This window comes from Catharus ustulatus, chromosome 1 (genome assembly GCF_009819885.2).
Source record: "Catharus ustulatus isolate bCatUst1 chromosome 1, bCatUst1.pri.v2, whole genome shotgun sequence".
Taxonomy (NCBI): Eukaryota; Metazoa; Chordata; class Aves; order Passeriformes; family Turdidae; genus Catharus; species Catharus ustulatus.
This window is the reverse complement of record NC_046221.1, coordinates 77,267,287-77,285,337: the sequence shown is the minus strand read 5'-3', so window position 1 is coordinate 77,285,337 and position 18,051 is coordinate 77,267,287. Positions and strand designations below refer to the sequence as shown.

The 18,051-nt window shown below is 39.2% G+C and overlaps 1 protein-coding gene across 2 annotated transcripts in view; it reads right to left on the bottom strand.

The window, feature by feature from the left end:
* The window catches only part of CDH9 (cadherin 9), a 111,733-nt gene extending 95,648 nt beyond the window's left edge, over positions 1-16,085 (bottom strand). Inside the window, exons 1-2 of one of the 2 annotated variants that reach the window (XM_033059238.1) lie at positions 15,749-16,085; positions 14,990-15,192 (exon numbers count right to left, since the gene is read on the bottom strand). The gene's annotated coding sequence lies outside the window, so the exon portion shown is untranslated. The remainder of the gene's footprint in view (positions 1-14,989; positions 15,193-15,748) is intronic. The other variant, XM_033059246.1, reaches the window with a different exon arrangement.
* Between the last annotated feature and the right edge of the window lie 1,966 nt (positions 16,086-18,051).

The following is an 18,051-nucleotide window of genomic DNA, read 5'->3' as shown; positions in this document are numbered from 1 at the left end:
CACTATCTGTTGGCATTTTGCAATACTGTTTTGTCTGACATTTACCTTGAAAGCAGCATGGATTTTATTCCACTTGTTTGCTTGAATGCCAATGACTTCTGAGCAGAAGAGAACACATAAAAAACCAATCCAAATAGTTTTGTCCACATAATATATTCTAATTGGCTTTTTCTTTTAATATTATCTATCTACTCACATTTTATACACCTGAACATTATACAAATAATGTGGATTCTGTGCACGAAGCAATCCCTGTGCAGGGGGAAGGATGTGAAGGGACCGGAAAGAAAGATTTGTTAACAGTTTAACATTAGTCCTGATTGCACATCAGTTCACCATTTCCACCCTATTGCTATTGCCCAGCTTATGGAGCCTGGTGAGGATCAGGAACTTCAGGCATTCTGAACAAGCTGGTGCTTGGCTGTGCAATGCATTCTGCCTTTTCTGTCCCTTTGCAGCTCTCAAGTCCTCTGCTCGGCCTTTTAATGACTGTGACAGTATTTCTTCCCTTTATAAAGATTGAATCTAAATGTTACTTATGTCCATGGCATTATTCAGCTAGATCATGATGAGCTTTCCATCAGAACTATGTGCACTTCTGTTGTTTACCTGAAGCTTATACTTGATTGCTGATATAGAACACTTTGAAATACTTTGTTGTAATTACTGACTGGCAATTGGTGATTTCTGAGAGGTACTACAGGAATACTAATTTGTCTGGTCTCTAATAAAAAATTATATTCTTTCAGATCCATGAGATAGAACTGTACTGTTGCAAAGACAATGCATGAGATGTCCTCATATTATTTGTGTACATTAATTTCACGACTATAAGGTGCACCCTTTTGACTAAAATTTTGGTCTAAACCGGAAGCGTGCCTTATACTCGAGGGTGCCTTATATATGGACAAAGTTCGAAAATTTGTCAACTCGGAAGTGCAAGCTGAGGGCTGAACCGCGACCGAAACAAAGCCCAAACACTAACAAAGTCTAGTGGTGATGTGGAGAAATCTTCTTTTTTTCTAGAGTCCAGTAGAGAAAGGGCTGCTCAGTGTCCTAGAATTTAAGTTTTTATCTTGGTAAGAAAAGCTTGGTTCTCCCCCTGGCTGGAGCAACTCCCAATGGGATGAAGTAATTTTATCAGTCACACAGTGGGACTCAATGGGCCATTAGCAGAAGGTAACTCCCTGGAGGAAGGATTGGGGGTGCAAAGGTAAAGAACAATGTCCTACTGGTTTCAATGGATGGCCCATTAGCAGAATTTCTCCCACAGAGAAAAGGATCACTGCCCCATCTACTCACAACAGATGGTGATAGAACAGATACTTTGATCACATCCTGTATTGTAACCCAAGACAGTACGACTGGCGCGATTGTTACTACCAGTAATTTCACGATTATAAGCCGCACCATTTTGACTAAAGTTTTGGTCAGAACCCGGACGTGCGCCTTGTAATCTGGAGCAACCAATATATGAAAAGTAGTTCTGAAATATGGTAACCAGGAAGTGCGTGCTGGCAGCAGCCCCAAGCTGAGCCGAACCCACCCGGTCCCAGTGGGGCAGCACCGGGCCAGGGGGAGCGAATGTGGGGGGGGCTGGGCGGGCAGCACTGGGCCCAGGGTAATGGATGAGGTAGGGGTGGGGCCGGCAACGCCAAGCTCCAGGCTGGGGGGAGCGAATGCGACAGAGACCGGGCCAGCAGCCCTAGACCAGCCCTCCCAGTGGGAGTGGGGCCAGCAGCACCGGGCCGGGGCCCACCCGCCCAGTGCTGGTGGTGCAGGTGGGGGCGAGTGAGCCCGGCAGTGGTGGCAGCACCGGCCGACCTGCCCCAAGCTGCCCTGCCAAGTGGCAGCGCCAGGTTGGCTCACTCAGCCCCATCAGCAGCCCTGAGCGGGCCGAGCCCGCATGGCCCCGAGCCGAGCCAGTAAACCCCATGATCTCGTGATTCTGTTACTAATTGGCAACTTTATGAAAGTTGCACAGGGATCCTCGCTGCAAAGGAAAGTGCGGCTTACAATCCGGTGCGGCTTATATATGGACAAAGAATGAAATGTTGCCAACACCCTGACGTTCGGCTATAATCAGGTGCAGCTTGTAATCATGAAATTACTGTAATTGGTTACTTTGTTGCGTGCAGATGTTCGCTGCAAAAAAAAAAAGTGCGTCTTATAGTCCAGTGTGCCTTATATATGGAAAAAGTTCAGAAATTTGCCGAGTTCTGGAGGTGTGCCTTATAATCTGGTGGCCCTTATAAGTCATGAAATTGCTGTGATTTTCTCATGTTCTAGTATTTCTTGCTTCAAGATTTATGTTCATCACTTTGTTCTGAGCTCAATCAAAAAATACGTTGTTCAAGCCAGTGTCTATTTTTTTCTGAAAAATAAGCTATGACTGCTTACATTTAACAGCAAATTAACAGGACTTCAAAAGTAAAATTATTTGGTTATTCTTATCAAAGATCGAGTCAAAGGCAAAATGTGAACTTAAACAATGCAGGATTATATCCATACAATATTTTGAGCTTGTTAATAGCTTCACATTAAAACTAGAAGGGTTCAAATGATTTTAGAACAGTGCTGTCTGTGCCTTCCTATTATCTTCTTGTCCTTCAGATTTCTTAGTGATATCAAAATCCCAACAAAGTATGAATAAAAAAATTTCCACTTCCTGTTCTTTACTAATATCTCTTTTTTTTTTTTTTTTATAGTCTACAGTCTAACAAAAACAAGGTTATTTAGGCCACGTAGCTTTTTTTATAAACCTCTAATCTGTTGAAAATGCAGTAGACACATATGGTTTAAAATTATTCTTTTCTTGATTACTACAGATTACAGATACTATAAATATTTTCCATCAGGAAAGTGTAATTCTGTATGAAACATTTCAAACTGTTTGTAATTGGACTATATATTTTTGTGTAGTTCTCTTAGAAACAGGCTCCTGAGAAGTTTGCAGATGCACAGGGTAAGAATTTCCCACTTAAACCAGTGTATGCCTAACCATCTAGGTACTGCTGTGTTGTTCTATTAGAACTGGGTTCAGTGTCTTATATACAAATGATAATTGACTTTCATTTAAGTAAAAGGCAGTATTTTCCATGTCAGGGGAATGCAGAAATGTTAATAAAATTGCTAGTAATTATCAGTTGTAATTTTTGCCAAGTAATCACTATCATTGGGAATAAATGTAATAGAGAAGTATATAACTCGCCTTATTAATGGCTGCTGTAACAGCACAGCAAGTTATGGATATCCAGTGATATGGGTGCATGTACTTAGGCCAAATGGGATCCTATGCTTAGCCCAATCCTCTTCCTTTTCCGGAGTTCTCCTAATGGCGGAATACAGATGTGAGTAATGACTCTTACCCTTCTCACTCTTTCCCTGTTTCAATATCAATAACATGTTAAGACAAACATGATGGTGACATTAATTCTTTTGGACAACAGGTCATGGAGACTTGGAGTAGGGGGAAGCATCTTTTCTTATACCTGATAAACCACTTTGGTCTCCAGAACATAGGGAAAAGTATTTTTTGTTGACAGATCATCCTTTAGTTGAGAGTTCCACCCTCTTTTTCCTCACTTCCTTCAGGTTGAAGATCACTCAGACACCTCTGAACTCTTTACTCTCTTCAAATCAACAAATCCCTCATACCCCAAAAAACTCCATAGTCCCCCGGTTCAAACCAGCAGAAACATAGGGAGATCAGTTACTGGTTGCGCAAGAAGGCACTAAAGCTACACCCTAGGGAGAGGTACCAGTAGGAAAAGAGATAAATATTGGAAATGCTATAATACACTGCTAGGTAATAATTTTTGTAACTGGCTTCACTCATATTAAGTTTCTACTGGGATCTTGTGGTATTTCTGCTCACTGCCAGATGAAGTCAATGAAATTATAATGTACATGACTCTCACAAGTTCTCAGCTACACTTATTTATGCCCATCAGTACCTACATATATATACACTCACACACATATAATCTAAATAAAACCAAATGAGAATTGACGAATACTTTTAAAATTCTCAGTGAGATAACCTAAAAGTGTCCGTTGCTCACATTAAAGAATATGTAATAAATAAGTTATATTTATTAAGGAAAATCAATTTCCAGTGTCAACTCTTTAACATACCATATGGTATAATCCAATTTTTTGAGGAAAAAGGTTGCAAAACATGCTGTCTTCAAAGATGAACACCATTATATTTGAGGTCAAATAACAATTCGGTTTTTTTCTGAGTGGAATTGGTGCTGCTGTTTGTCAATGACACCTGGGAAAACAATTGGCTTTATGCAAAGGTGGTGACTTTGTCCTATAGTCATTTAAATCTTAATATCTTCTACTGTCTTTTTTATAAATAGAAAAACAAATCTTGGATGCTCTGTGGCAATGCTAAAAACCTCATGCTTCCTTTGGTATGCCTTAGAATTAACCACTAGAGACTATCTGCAAAAACAAAGAACATGCCTGTTTTCCTTGTCCTTCCTGTTCTTCAGGTACTTGATAATGGTCACTGAGATGGAAATTTTTATTTAAAAGGAGCATACTCACATAATTTGACCTTTCAATTATCAGGATAAAACCAAACTTCAGGAGTAATTAATTGAAGTAGGAATAAGAAGTCAATTTTTTTTTGCATTGTAAAGGGACATTTAAATAAAAGTTAACAGAGATATTGTTTACCTTGGGCTGATCATTTAGATGGCCATACAGTAAGAATGAAGATTGTAGCAAAAAGGTTTCAGGTTTCCTGAACCTTTGCTCCTTGAGGTGAGAAACAGAAAGGGAAGCTTAAAACTCCATGTTGAAATAATTACTTAAATTTTCTGATGGTGTCAATTTGTCAGTACTTGTACTGAGGTACAAAGTGCATGGGTTTTAAAATGATTCACTGAAAGTTACCTATTAGTCATACCATGTAATTTTATTAATGTGATTTAGTCAAAAGTTCCTATTTCATGGAATTTTTGCCTCAAAACAAATTTGCTGAATGAAGTGGATTTTCTAGAAGACTTGAAAGAATAAATTGGGGCTGCCAGCCAACCAGTTTCATCTGTACCTGGTATGATTATAAAACACATCATCCCACAAGATCTATTAAAGCATATGGAATACAAGGAGGTGATTAGGGATAGCAAACATGGTTTTACCAAGGGCAAATTCTACCTGACTGATCTCATGGCCTTCAGTGGTGGACTGACAGTGGACAAAGTATCTTCCAATATCATTTATGTGGACTTCTGTAAGGTTTTTGATACGATCCCCCACAATAGTCATGCTGTTAAATTGGACACATACCAGTTTGATGGTTAGACTGTTACATGGATAAGGAATTGGATAGTTGGCCTCATTTGAAGATTTGCAGTCAATGGTTTGTCCAAGTGGAAACCAGTCAAGGGTGATGTCCCTCAAGAGTCTCTTCTGGGACTAATGCTATTTAAGGTCTTTTTAAACTACACAGACAGCGAGAAAGACCTCACACTTAGCAAGTTTGGAGATGACACCAAGTTGTTTGGGCAGTTGATATACCCAAGTGAAGTGACACCATCCAGAGGGACCTTGACAAACTTAAAGGTATGTGCCTATGCAAATCTCATGGAGTTCAACAAGGCCAATCCAAAGTGCTGTACCTGGGCTGGGGCAATCCTCAGCATCCTGACAGACCGTGGGATTAAGAGACTGAGAGTAACTCTGCAGATAAGGACTTGAAGGGACTGGTAGATAAAAAATCAATATGAGCTAATGACTTTTAACTGAAAGAGAAGAAGGTTTAAGTTGGACATGAGGGGGAATATTTTAAGTATTGACACTCAAAAGTGTTGAGACACTGGAACAGATTGCCCAGAGAATTTGTGGATATTCTATCATTAGAAAAGTTCAATACCAGGTTGGATGGGGCTTTGAGCAACCTGATCTAGAGAAATGTGCCCCTGCCCATGGCAGAGAGGTCAAACTTTGAGGTTACTTTGTAACCCAAACCATTCTATGATTCTGAAATGACAGTATAGACAGAGAAGATGTTTTTCTGCTTTTCTCTGATATTTACCACTCTAGATCTGACATTATAGAATAAAAACTGGAAATTACCTGCAAAGACCTCCTCAACTCAGAGCACATAAGAATATTGTTTTAACTGTTAGTAACTAGAATATAAACCTGTGGAAAGCTTACAGTGCAAATATATGAATGACTTTCCTAACAGAAATGTTGCGCACATAAAAAAACAACAAAAAAAATTAAAAATCTATATCAGTCATTACACATTAGAGCTATATTTACATGGACTTATGTAGGTATACATGTAGATACATAGAGAGATATAAGTAGACCTAGATCCCTAGATCTTTTAATCTAACCTCTGTCTCTAAAATTGCACCAAAATAATGATAAAACTATGTGAACACAGATACAGATACAGATGCATATATACACAAATATATGTTAGTTTCACAGGCAATGAAATTCCATGATTTTTAAAATTTTCTACTAAACTCACAGACTGACTAGCATGTAGTTTAATTAGTGCCAATTAATTAGAGATGAAGGAAGTAGAAAATTAATGTGACTCATGTATTTTTCTATTCTACCATAATGTCCCCTTATTTATGTTGCTCTAAAGTTTTTTTTTGTTTTGTTTTGTTTTGTTTTGTTTTTTTCAGATTTCAGTTTTAGTCTGTAAAAAAAATATTGATTCTGATGCCATTTACAGAGAAAGGACATAAACTACAACATTCACTTTGGTCCTATTTTTTATTGTAGCTACCCACAGTATTGAATTTTAAATGTTCTCAAAATAAGCAATCCACAAATGTTAACACTACTACAGCTTTTTGAATTCAGTCTTTTTAGAGAGGAAGCCTCCTTCCTTCCTTCCTTCCTTCCTTCCTTCCTTCCTTCCTTCCTTCCTTCCTTCCTTCCTTCCTTCCTTCCTTCCTTCCTTCCTTCCTTCCTTCCTTCCTTCCTTCCTTCCTTCCTTCCTTCCTTCCTTCCTTCCTTCCTTCCTTCCTTCCTTCCTTCCTTCCTTCCTTCCTTCCTTCCTTCCTTCCTTCCTTCCTTCATTCCTCCCTCCCTCGCTCCCTCCCTTCTTCATTTTCTTCCTTCTCCATAAAACTAGAGATGCTTTCAACCAGGCTGGCAAGGTTTCCTGTAGTAGCTCTAAGTATGTTTGTTAACAATTACCCTGGGTTACTCAATGTATGTTTCTGCCCCGCTTTTTTATTATCTGGGACTCCCACATGTCTCAGCCAGATACATGATACGTAGCTTCTGTTTCAAACTACCCACGCTTGCAGAAAATTATCACTTCATTATGTAATTTATAAGCCACTTCAAAATAGTGAAATACTTTTAAAATACAAGTTGAAACATTTTAAGTCATAAGACCAGGAACTTGAATCCTGTACTTGTTAATCCTTAAGACTCATTTTAGTTCTAATCAACAGTAAAACTATGAATATGCTCTAGTCTGAGTATGTTACACACACAGGTCAGTACACAAACTACACAGGAACCATTTGTTCGTATGCAATTGTTATCAAATCTTCAGTTTTATATTCCTTTTTACATAGTATATCTCTTGAGCAATCAAGGGAACCATGGTCCTATGTGTGTATATAAAGTACAGTTCTCTGTTTAATCATATAACAGCTTTGCAAACATAAAGTAGTTTAAAAACTATTCAGCCTGCAGGCTTTTGGTTTGAGGAGTGCCATGAACTATAGTCTCAACACATTGGAGACAGAAAAAAATAAAGTAGAGGGCCTTGTGTATTTGAGAAGTTTATTCTTTGCATCTATAATTTTTTACATATCCCGTATTTTCTTAATTCTTTGGCTCTCTATTGTAGGGATGTGTAAGGAAAACTTGCTCTGAAATATAAATGTGAATTTCCTGAGCATAAATTTAAATGGCACATAAATTATTAGAGTGAGTATCATTGTAAGAAGTGCTAAACCTTTCATTCAAGCAGTGCTCACATTTGTGTTTCTGAATGTGCAACCCTGGACATGTTCCTAAATCATTATCTACTAGAGTCAACCTTTCAGTAGGGATGAACATATTTTGATTTTTTTTTTTGGTAGAAATTTCAGTGTGTGGTGCAGTCTAACAACTTCCTAATTCACTCCCCCTTTTGAGCTAAATGGTGGTTTTTTCCCCTTCCCTGAATGCAAACTTCAGGTAAAGATTCTCAACCAGTAAAAATTTTTGGCCGATAGTTGCTAAGAGCAGCTATAGCAAATTTTTTTGAGAGTTTCTTCTCTTTAATTGCCTTTAAAAGCGTAAGTACAGTAATTTCACGACCATAAAGCACACCGGACTATAAGGCGTACCCCCCGGAATTTGGCAAAATTCGCAACTTTGTAGATCATATAAGGCGCACCGGATTATAAGGCGCACTTTTTTTTGCAGCGAGGCCCCGCCGCCAGCTCACCCCGTGCGGTTGCTGGCCGAGGCCCCGCCTCAACCCGGCAGCCATTGGCCCCTAGCCCGCCTCCACCCATTAGGGGCAGTGCCGCGAGCCACCAAGCCACCCTGGACCTGGCGGCCATGGGCCCCTGGGACTGCCTGGATCCAGGAGTGGGGGTGCCACGGGCTGCCTAGCCTGCATTCACACGGCAGCCGTGGGCCCCCGGGACTGCCTGGACCCAGGAGCAGGGGTGCCGCGGGCTCCCTAACCCGCATTCACGCGGCAACCATGGCTCCCCGGGGCTGCCTGGACCCGGGAAGGCGGGTGCCGTGGCCCCCCTAGCCCACATTCACCCAGCAGCCATGGGGCCCCGGGACTGCCTGGACCAGAGAGGGGCGGTGCCTCGGGCCTCCTGGCCCGCCTCTACCCGGTAGGGGCAGTGCCGCTGGCCTCCGGGCCCGCCCCCAGCCGGCTGCTGTGGCACTTCCAGTTCCCCCCACGGCTCTCAGCTCACACTTCCGGTTTGTCAAATTTCGCCGCTTTGTACATCAGATAAGGCACTCCGGACTATAAGGCGCACTTCCGGGTTCGAGGGAAAATTTTAGTCAAAAGGGTGCGCCTTATAGTCGTGAAATTACTGTACATTAAATACAACACATTTTTTTAATCTGAAAGTCCTTTTGCTTACTGCAGGGATGGTTGGGTACATAGGATTTTTCAAGAAGACAATAACAGGAAGAACAGGTAGTACCAGAAACTTGAATTTTATCAAAAAGTGACAGATGTAATTATAATATCAAAAAATATGTACTTCAAGTAATGTGGGAGTTTTCAGCCCCTATGATGCTACTACTACTATCATTACTACAGCTAAGCAAAGAACAATTACCTTCAGTATTGCTCTTTCTCCATGAAGGAACTTGAAGAGATTAATTAATTTTATTTAGAACACGAGGGATTTTACTTATTATCTTAAATCTAGAAAAGATGTAAATCCAACCAGATACCTGTCTTGACTAGTAAAGAAGTCATATATAACACAAATTTAAAACCATTAAGAGCAAGATCAAGCTCAATTGCTGGTAATCTGTGGTTTGCAGATAACAGGAAGGAATGAAGAGACTACATTATTTTTTAAATAGAAATCCATTTTTACTATGAGTCTGAATTCTCATTAGTAATGAAATTACCTTTTATATTTGGGAAGCAAATGTAAGGATTATTGCAAATCTTCCAGGAAATGGGAAAAGATTTTCTGTAATTTAATATTTTTATGTTTATTCTGAGGAAAATAGATTTTTTTTATCAGATAGCATCATTATAAGAACACAGATTCAGCATTCATTTTTACTCAGGGTAAGGGAAATGCACAAAAGTAATTTCACTGGCTTCAGTGGGACCAGTCTTACTGCAAAATGCTACTCGTTCTGAATGCAGGTTCTGGAATGCAGCACAAGTGCAAACAGCTTTCCTGACAAATAGTTTAAACATCTACAAAAATTTTCTTTTGAAATGAGTATGTTTTCCTGATTTTTTTTTCTTTTACTAAATAGGGAAAAGAGTTTCCATGAGATTACCCACAGTCAACATCTTTGACTTGAAAAGAAGAAGAAAGAACATTTTTACAATAGCTTCCCACTACAAAGTTTAATGTTTAAGTCCACTCGTGTGGAAAACAGTAATAAAGAATAATGCAACCAGTGTGAAAGTATTGTAATAAACAACAAAGTAAGCAGAAAGGTTCAGCCAGAATGCAAATAAAGGGAGCAGAAAAGTTCTGCCAGAATGCAGCACAATAAACTTAAGCAAAGTCATTGTAATATATTGCTTTGTGCAAATATTTTATTAATTTTCTCTAGAATTTGCATGAGTTATGCTTGGGTTTATATTTCTAGATGCATGTATACATGCATGAAGGTATATATATATATATAAATATATAAGTTTGTAGTTATATATATATATACACACACATAAACTGGAGCTATTTTTATCTGCTAAAATCAGATGTGAGTACAGTAATTTCACGAATACAAGCCGCACTGTTTTGACAAAATTTTGCTTCCATACCAGAAATGCGGCTAATATTCAGGTGTGGCCAATATGTGAATAATTTTGTGACATTTTCAACCCTGGGAGTGCAAACCAAGTCAGCACAAACTGCAAAGTCAAGCTCCTACCAGTAAAACCCTGCATTTACGTGGTTGTTACAAATTGGTTACTCTGTTGCACGGCGGGTGGAGCTGCTCTGTGCAGGCAGCACAGGGGGTGGGGAAGGCGGGGCAACTCTCTCCTGCTGGCCCCGCGGCTCGGAGGAGGCAGGGGCAGCTCTCTCCTGCTGGCCCCATGGCTCGAGGGGAGGCAGGGGTTCTCTCCTGCTGGCCCCACGGCTCGGAGGAAGCAGGGGCTCTCTCCTGCTGGCCCCACGGCTCAGAGGAGGCAGGGGCTCTCTCCTGCTTGGCCCCGCGACTTGGGGGGCTCCCATCCCCGCGTGCCGCCGCCGCAGGAGCAGGCAGGCTACATCCCCACCTCCCATTGCTGCCGTAGGTGCCGGCGGGCTCTGTGCACCCCCTGCCGCCGAGTGGCAGCGCCGGGCCAGGGTGACCGAGCCCAGCCCGAGCCCAGCCCCGAGCATTCCCGCCGAGTGGCAGTACCGAGCTGGGCCACCCAGCCCTGTTGGCAGCCCCAAGCCCTTGTGGCCCGAGCCGAGCCAGTAAACCCTGCCCTGCCTCGGTTCTGTTACTATTTGGCAACTTTGTTGCACGCGGGTCCTCGCTGCGAACGACAGAGCGGCTTATACTCAGGTGCGGCTTATTTATGGACAAAAAACAAAATGTTTACCAACACCCGGCCATGCGGCTTATACTCAGTGCGGCTTGTATTCATGAATTTACTGTAGTTTATTGATGCCTTCAAATCATACAGAACTTATAACTGCAGGATTGTAAAATGTTAAATTTCATTTGTTCTGTGCCTATTTTTTTTCTTTCAAACAGAAGCAATGGGATTAACTTCAGCCTTATACCCAACTCACACCTTTTTACTTTGCCTCTTCATTTTCTTCGGAGCAAATATTGAATGATGTAGTACAGAGGAAATAAAATCCAAATATTTTAGTAAAATCTTAGATCATTATATATTTAAATTCCCATTATTGAGCACTTTTTACACAACTTGATGTTTTATTCAGTTATTTTCTTTGACAAGTCGAAGTATAAATATCAAATTTTGCACCCCTGATTATCAGTAGAATAGATCATATTTTAGAAAGTAATGGCTAAATCTAATTATGCTTGTATATATTGCCAAGAGGTTTGTATACATCATTAATTGACTTCCACTGAACTTTTAAAAATATGTAAATTCAGATAATCTCCTTCTGAGAGCTGTTGTATAATTTGTTTAAAATTATGGAAAGGCCTACGGTTTCCATCCCCAAACAAAAATGCATTATCCACAATTTTCACAGAATCTCTTCTTGGGTGCAATTTACAAAGATCATGTTTTGAATCTGGACAAGTGCTTTAGATCTTTCTTGATGTACTTATGTACAATGGCAAGAGGCTGACAGTATTTTTTTGGAAAGTAGAATCCTTGAGTACCAACATGCATGGCCCAAAACTGAAATATCTTTACAGGCAGAATTTTCATGAATGCAATTGTTCTTTCTCTCAAATACAACCTCTGAGGGCAATGCAACCTGATTACCATCTAGCATCTAGAAAATTTGTACTTACCTAAACCTCCTTGACATTTGGATAAGAGGAGATAACATAATATGAAAACTATGTTATTCTGAGAAAGGGAAACAATCCAAAGTGATGTTGTCTGGATGTTGCTATTACTATTAAAAAATATGAATTTATTTAGAGAAGTTCACATTTTAGTAGCAAAGGAATACACTGGTCATCACTTGAAGCACTCCATTTTGCAGTTGCAGAAATACATTTTCTGAGAAACATTTGTGGTCATTGATGGTGCTATTTAAGTACTCAAGATAAATACATTTTTATGAACATTGATGTAATCATACAGAGAAATTGGAGGACTGGTAGGCCCCATATTATCCCTGACTCTGACACAGAACTGCTCTGTAACCAAGACCAAGTCAAGTCTCTGTGTGGCACTGTGTGTGTATGGGATGACAACAATGCCGCTCATGTCCATTTGTAGTCTTCCCAAGATTTCAGAACAGAGATTATACATAGCATACTTCACTTCCTGGCATTTCTATAATACTGCATACTGTGTATTAATTTTTTTTTCTTTCTAAAAAAGTTGAGCCTTCTTCTGAGTTGCAGTGTATGTCCAGTATTTTTCTTTTTTCCTGAAGCTAGTAATATTTTCCCAGTAGCAACCAAGCCTCAGTTTCAATAGGATTTTGCACTGCAGACACATAGGATGATTTGATCAAGATCCACCTCTTTTGTTCAGTCATGCTCATCAAGTAGTCCTCAATACCACTGGGATATTTTTTATCACAATCAGTCACTGAAAGTCAGGAAAATAACTTGCCTTTTAACATTCAGAAATTTCCTATGTGTTTAAAAGAGAAGAAGAGAAATTACTTTGACTGTTTTTGCAAAAATTCTTTTTGTTCATTTTCAGTTGCTTTATTTTCCTTCTCTTCCTACCATCTTTAGCAAAATTTTGGATTTATTCCTACAATTTTCATAATCTCCCTCTCTCACATAAAAAATGCAGTTAGCTTTTTTACTTGGGCATCTCTATTCATGTTCAAATATTAGTTCTTCTGCAGATAACATTTGCATGTAACACGTGCTTCAAGCCTTAGAAATTCAGAAGGCATTCTGATATGAGTGGGAGATGCATTTTTCTCTAGGATTTTGCTCCAGTTGCCTTCTGCAGTTAAATAGCTCTGACTTAATGGAAGAAGCACAGACATTTATATATCTATATTGTCTTATAGTACAGCCTATATACCCCAATCTTCTTAAATGGTAGCTCCTGAACCAACTCATCCTCAGAGAAAATTGTCAGTCCTGTTACTCTCTGACTCTGCTTCTCAAACACTTCTGCCAGTAGATTCCCTGCAACCCATGTTGTACAGATTCAGAAACCATGTACTGATGCCAGGGATAAGTGAATGTCAAAATTAAGTTGTATAGTCCTTTCAGCAGCATTATGGGTGATGACATTTAAACTAGCGGGTTTCAGTGATTACATTTTGTTTGGTGGATAGGTCAGGGAATTAAATCATTGTTATTGGCTGATCCCATGATGAGAGGGCTTCTCTGCCAGTACCATGAAACTGCTGCTGAGATCAGCATCCTTGTGGAGCAACAGTCGGGTGAGAGGAAAGCACAAATGCCTGCTGCTGTCTGGAGACAAGGACAGCCTTTTCAGAATGGTCACTTCTTTAGATAAACATGAAACTTCTGAAAGTTTCAAACAATTTTACCATGGACCTGTACAAAGCATATGGCAGAGATGTTTTTCCCCACATTTTCTCTACAAATTGCATGACCAAACTTCTGTTTGTGCTTAGGTGAGATGTACTGGTTACACACGAAGCACAATATTCTACATTAATGGCTAAAAGACAATCGCTGAAATTAAAAACTCTGCTTAGTTCACACAGTAAACATATGAAAAACTTTGATTGTTGAACTCATTCCATCAAGTTTAAAAAGACTTGGCAACTATTTTAGGTACAAGTAGTAATATTACTGATACAGTTACATTTCTTCATTTAAAGTTAATCTTGTTTACCTAACTTAAAAAAGCCCCAACCAAGAATTATTTATTTCACAGACATTTGACTGTATAATATTTTATATTTTTGTTATATAGAAAATCACATTAGCTGTAAACATATTTAATTCTCTCTTGAATTTACATTATGGTTCAATAAAGTACAAATGACAGGACAATATATTTTATCTGACAGACTGACATATAGATAACAATACACCTTCTTTAATAACTAATTCACTAATAAATTTCTTAATAGTCATAGATAAATAACACAAGTTTTCTGAGTATTTAATTAGTTCACCCAATTTTTGGAATAGAATTATAATTTCAGGTATGGAGAATGACTTGGAGACAATGATGTTTAAAGATCTGTCATTAGGAATTCCCATCACTATGACCAATATTATTTATTAAACAAACCTTTCAATTTCATCTCCAAAACTAGTGCAACTATTACACTTGCTTTTTTATCCATATTTATCTTCGGCATAAGTAGCTAGTGTACTACTGAGCAATGAAGCATAATCCTGCTGTGATTTCAGTAAAATATTAGTTTTATCACTTTTATCCCTTTAATCAGACCAAGACTCATACATTGGTTGTAAATTTGTCTACTGAAGATGGAAAGTGTTTTAAGAAAATACCATTCTGTTTTCTGAATTTTGATTTTAATCTGTGACAAGGTGAGTGGCTGCTGTATGCCCATTGCCTTACAACAGTAAGGGATGTAAATTTCCTTCTAGGTTATATACATGATTCTTTCTTTGAAGCTCATAGAGTGAAATTGAATGGATGTGACAGCATGTCTCTTGCATGTGAAAAGGTAAAATGTCTTTCAATTGTTTTTCTGCTACTTACTTCAGAATCAAGTAGTCAGTTTATGCTTTCTGCATTGCTTTCTGTGGGACTCTGTGCATATTAGGCTGACAAGGTTGTTTGGAAGCACTTCTGGAAAGCATCCTTGCACTTTAGGTCTGTTGACTTTGGCTCACTGTTACGGATATCCAAAGGGACATCTCCCTCAGCTCTCAGTCTTTATGAACCCTGAGCTGCACTTCGCCCTGCAACACATATTAAAAAATCCCAATAATTTTTTCTACTTTCATTAAAGAAAATTTTTAAAAGAATTAGTACTTCATTCTTAGTAGGAGCAAAGATCTCCTATTTTTTCATCCTTAAGCAGGGTTGTTTTTGTTAGATGCATTGACAAACACATAAGTGAAAAGAAAAAGAGAGGGGGGATAGCTTCTATCTGGAGTGGTTAAAAGGCATCCTGCACAAAAGTTAGGCTATATTGTTACTCCTATATGGCAGGAAAAATTGAATGATATCTCATAGCATTGCCAAAGAGCATATGCATTGCTAATTTTTTAACATACACAAGTAGTTGTCATATATACATTGTCAGAAGTTCAAATTTCAGCAATATAGTGGATTGGGGTTTTTTTAACTCTGTAAAAGAAATATCCGCAAAGTGTTCTGCTGACACTGCCCCTCCACTTCCCCTTCCCTAAAAAGTACCTGTAAGGCAACTTCAACATTTTAGACACTCCTAAGGAAAGCATCTTCTCTTTTACTCTCGGCAGTTCGGATACTACAGAAAGTTGATGTACTCACCCAGGCTGTCAGCGTGAGCACAGCTCTGCCCGTTCCGTGCTGCTCCTCTACCTGCTCCCTGCTTTCTGCATGCTACCGTGTCTCCAGCGCGGAATGCGCTCGCGTCTCACTGGAGCTCCCTCTCTCCCGGCATCGCTTTTAAGTCAGGCAGGCAGCGAGAAGAAGCCAAAGGCACTCTGTGTCTGATTGGTTTCCATTCAGCGCCCCTGATTAATAAAAAACGTCCCCCACACGGAGAGGTGCTGCATCCCCTCACGGAGATGCTGCTGATGATGGAGCCGCAGTGCTCAGCGTGAGAAGGTTTGGGGCTGGGGGGACAGCACCACGGCTTTGCCAGCCAAACAGTGATTTGCAACTGAATGCAGTGGGAGGGTTCAGAGAGGAGGGCTTTGTTAAGGACCCTCTTATTAACTGAGGCTTTAATACAGAGCCTCATGTACCAGCTCACTTTGGTCTGTTTTAATAATAGAGGTAAAGGTATACCCCCACAACCTGTGAATTGTATTGAGAAAAAACAAATTACTCTAAATATCTATACTGAAACACAGTGTCATTGGTGTGTGATACACACTGAAGAATGCAAAATTATCCTCTAATGCTACTACTCTGACAAATGATTTCAAGATGAAAGAAAGCCAATTATGTGAGATTTCCCTGTGTGCTCAATAGGTTTTGAGCTCTAGTGTCACTTGCAGCTATTGATAATGATGGTCTTGTCACTGTACCTGAAAGTGAACATAATACAAAGTTGCAAGGGATGTTTTGGGAATTGTGACTAATAATGTTCAAATCATTCACAGAAATAAATAGTTTTGCCAGCAACAATAATGAATTTCCTGGTTTCTGGTGCAGCCTGTTTGGGTACCAGTAATCACTGTTCTCTACTACAATACCAGATGTTAAATATTGCAGAATATTGTGTTCAATATTACAGAAATTTTCTTGAACTATTATTTGCAATTAAAGCATAATGGAGTTTACTAAAATAAGAAAACTGGAGTATCCTACGTTCTGTTTATTGGAATTTGTGCCTTTTTTGGGGGTTCCTGGGTGCTAAAGACTATATCAGTCAATGACATAAAATAAAAATTTGCCATGTAACTTCTAGAAATTGGTTGGCATTACCTTCTGCACTGACAAAGCCTTGTGGGCATCAATAGAATAGCAGGAAATGCTACAAAGTGTAGTTATCTAATCTTGTGGCATAATTAATTTAGTACTAACATGTTCTCTTAGAAAGATGAATGATGAGGCTAGTTTGTAGTTATGAAATTTTACTAGGGCTGTGCTTTCAGTAGTTGGGATGAAAAAAGATATGGGTTTAATCTGATGTTGAAACAAAAGGAAGATTTGCATCAAATAGCCAAGTGAGAAATCAAAGGGGTTTTTTAGACTCTTGTTATTGCTTTGGCACTGTCATTGATAAGTTCAACAGACTCATATTCACAATGCACTGTACCTAGTGAGAACCAATTCCCATTTGAAATTTTTGAGGGATTGATGCAATTCATAGACACCAGTCAGAGACTTTCCATTTAATTAAGTGGCAGTTAAATTAAGCTCTGAATGAACTAGGTCTTTGAATGCTACACATCCATGAAAGCAATATTTGCATATGTGCTACAGACTGCAGAACTGGGTCTAATACAGGAATATCAAAAAGCAAAATCCGGACCCAGAACAAAATCAATTAATGTAGTTCAGGTGAAACACATAAGGCAAAGTTCTAATTAGTATCTTCATTCCACAGTGGGTCCACTTCAGCAATGGAACTACTGGGAAAAAATTATTTAATATAATTTTTATCCCAGTAATTATATGGGAGAACAAAAAGAAAAGCTACTGACAAGTGTATATCTCTGATTTCCTAAGGTCCCAGCACAAATTTAAATATTGCAGACCCTAAAAGGTATTTTCTTAATAGGAAGATGTCTGGATAATAAAAGGGCATGAGTAATGGTACTACTTTTTTTCATTGTGCTGGCTTTTCTTCACTCTTTTGGCTTCTGTTCGGGAACATTGTGGCTACTCTAATCAATTTTAGGAGACCATCCAGGTACGAAGGAATCCCTGAAACTGCAAAGATGAGCAAAATATATTTTAATAATATTTTCTTGAGTTTATTCAGTGGCATCTGGGGAGCTGGCCCCTGTTTAAAGGTGGGCATAGAGCTACTCAACACCAGTCATAGGACACTCAGATAAATGGAAATGGCTCCATTTGATGTTGATGCCATCTACAAATTTGTAGTAAAGCAAACAACTTTATTTGTATTAGGCAGCATAAGACCTGCTCTATCATAT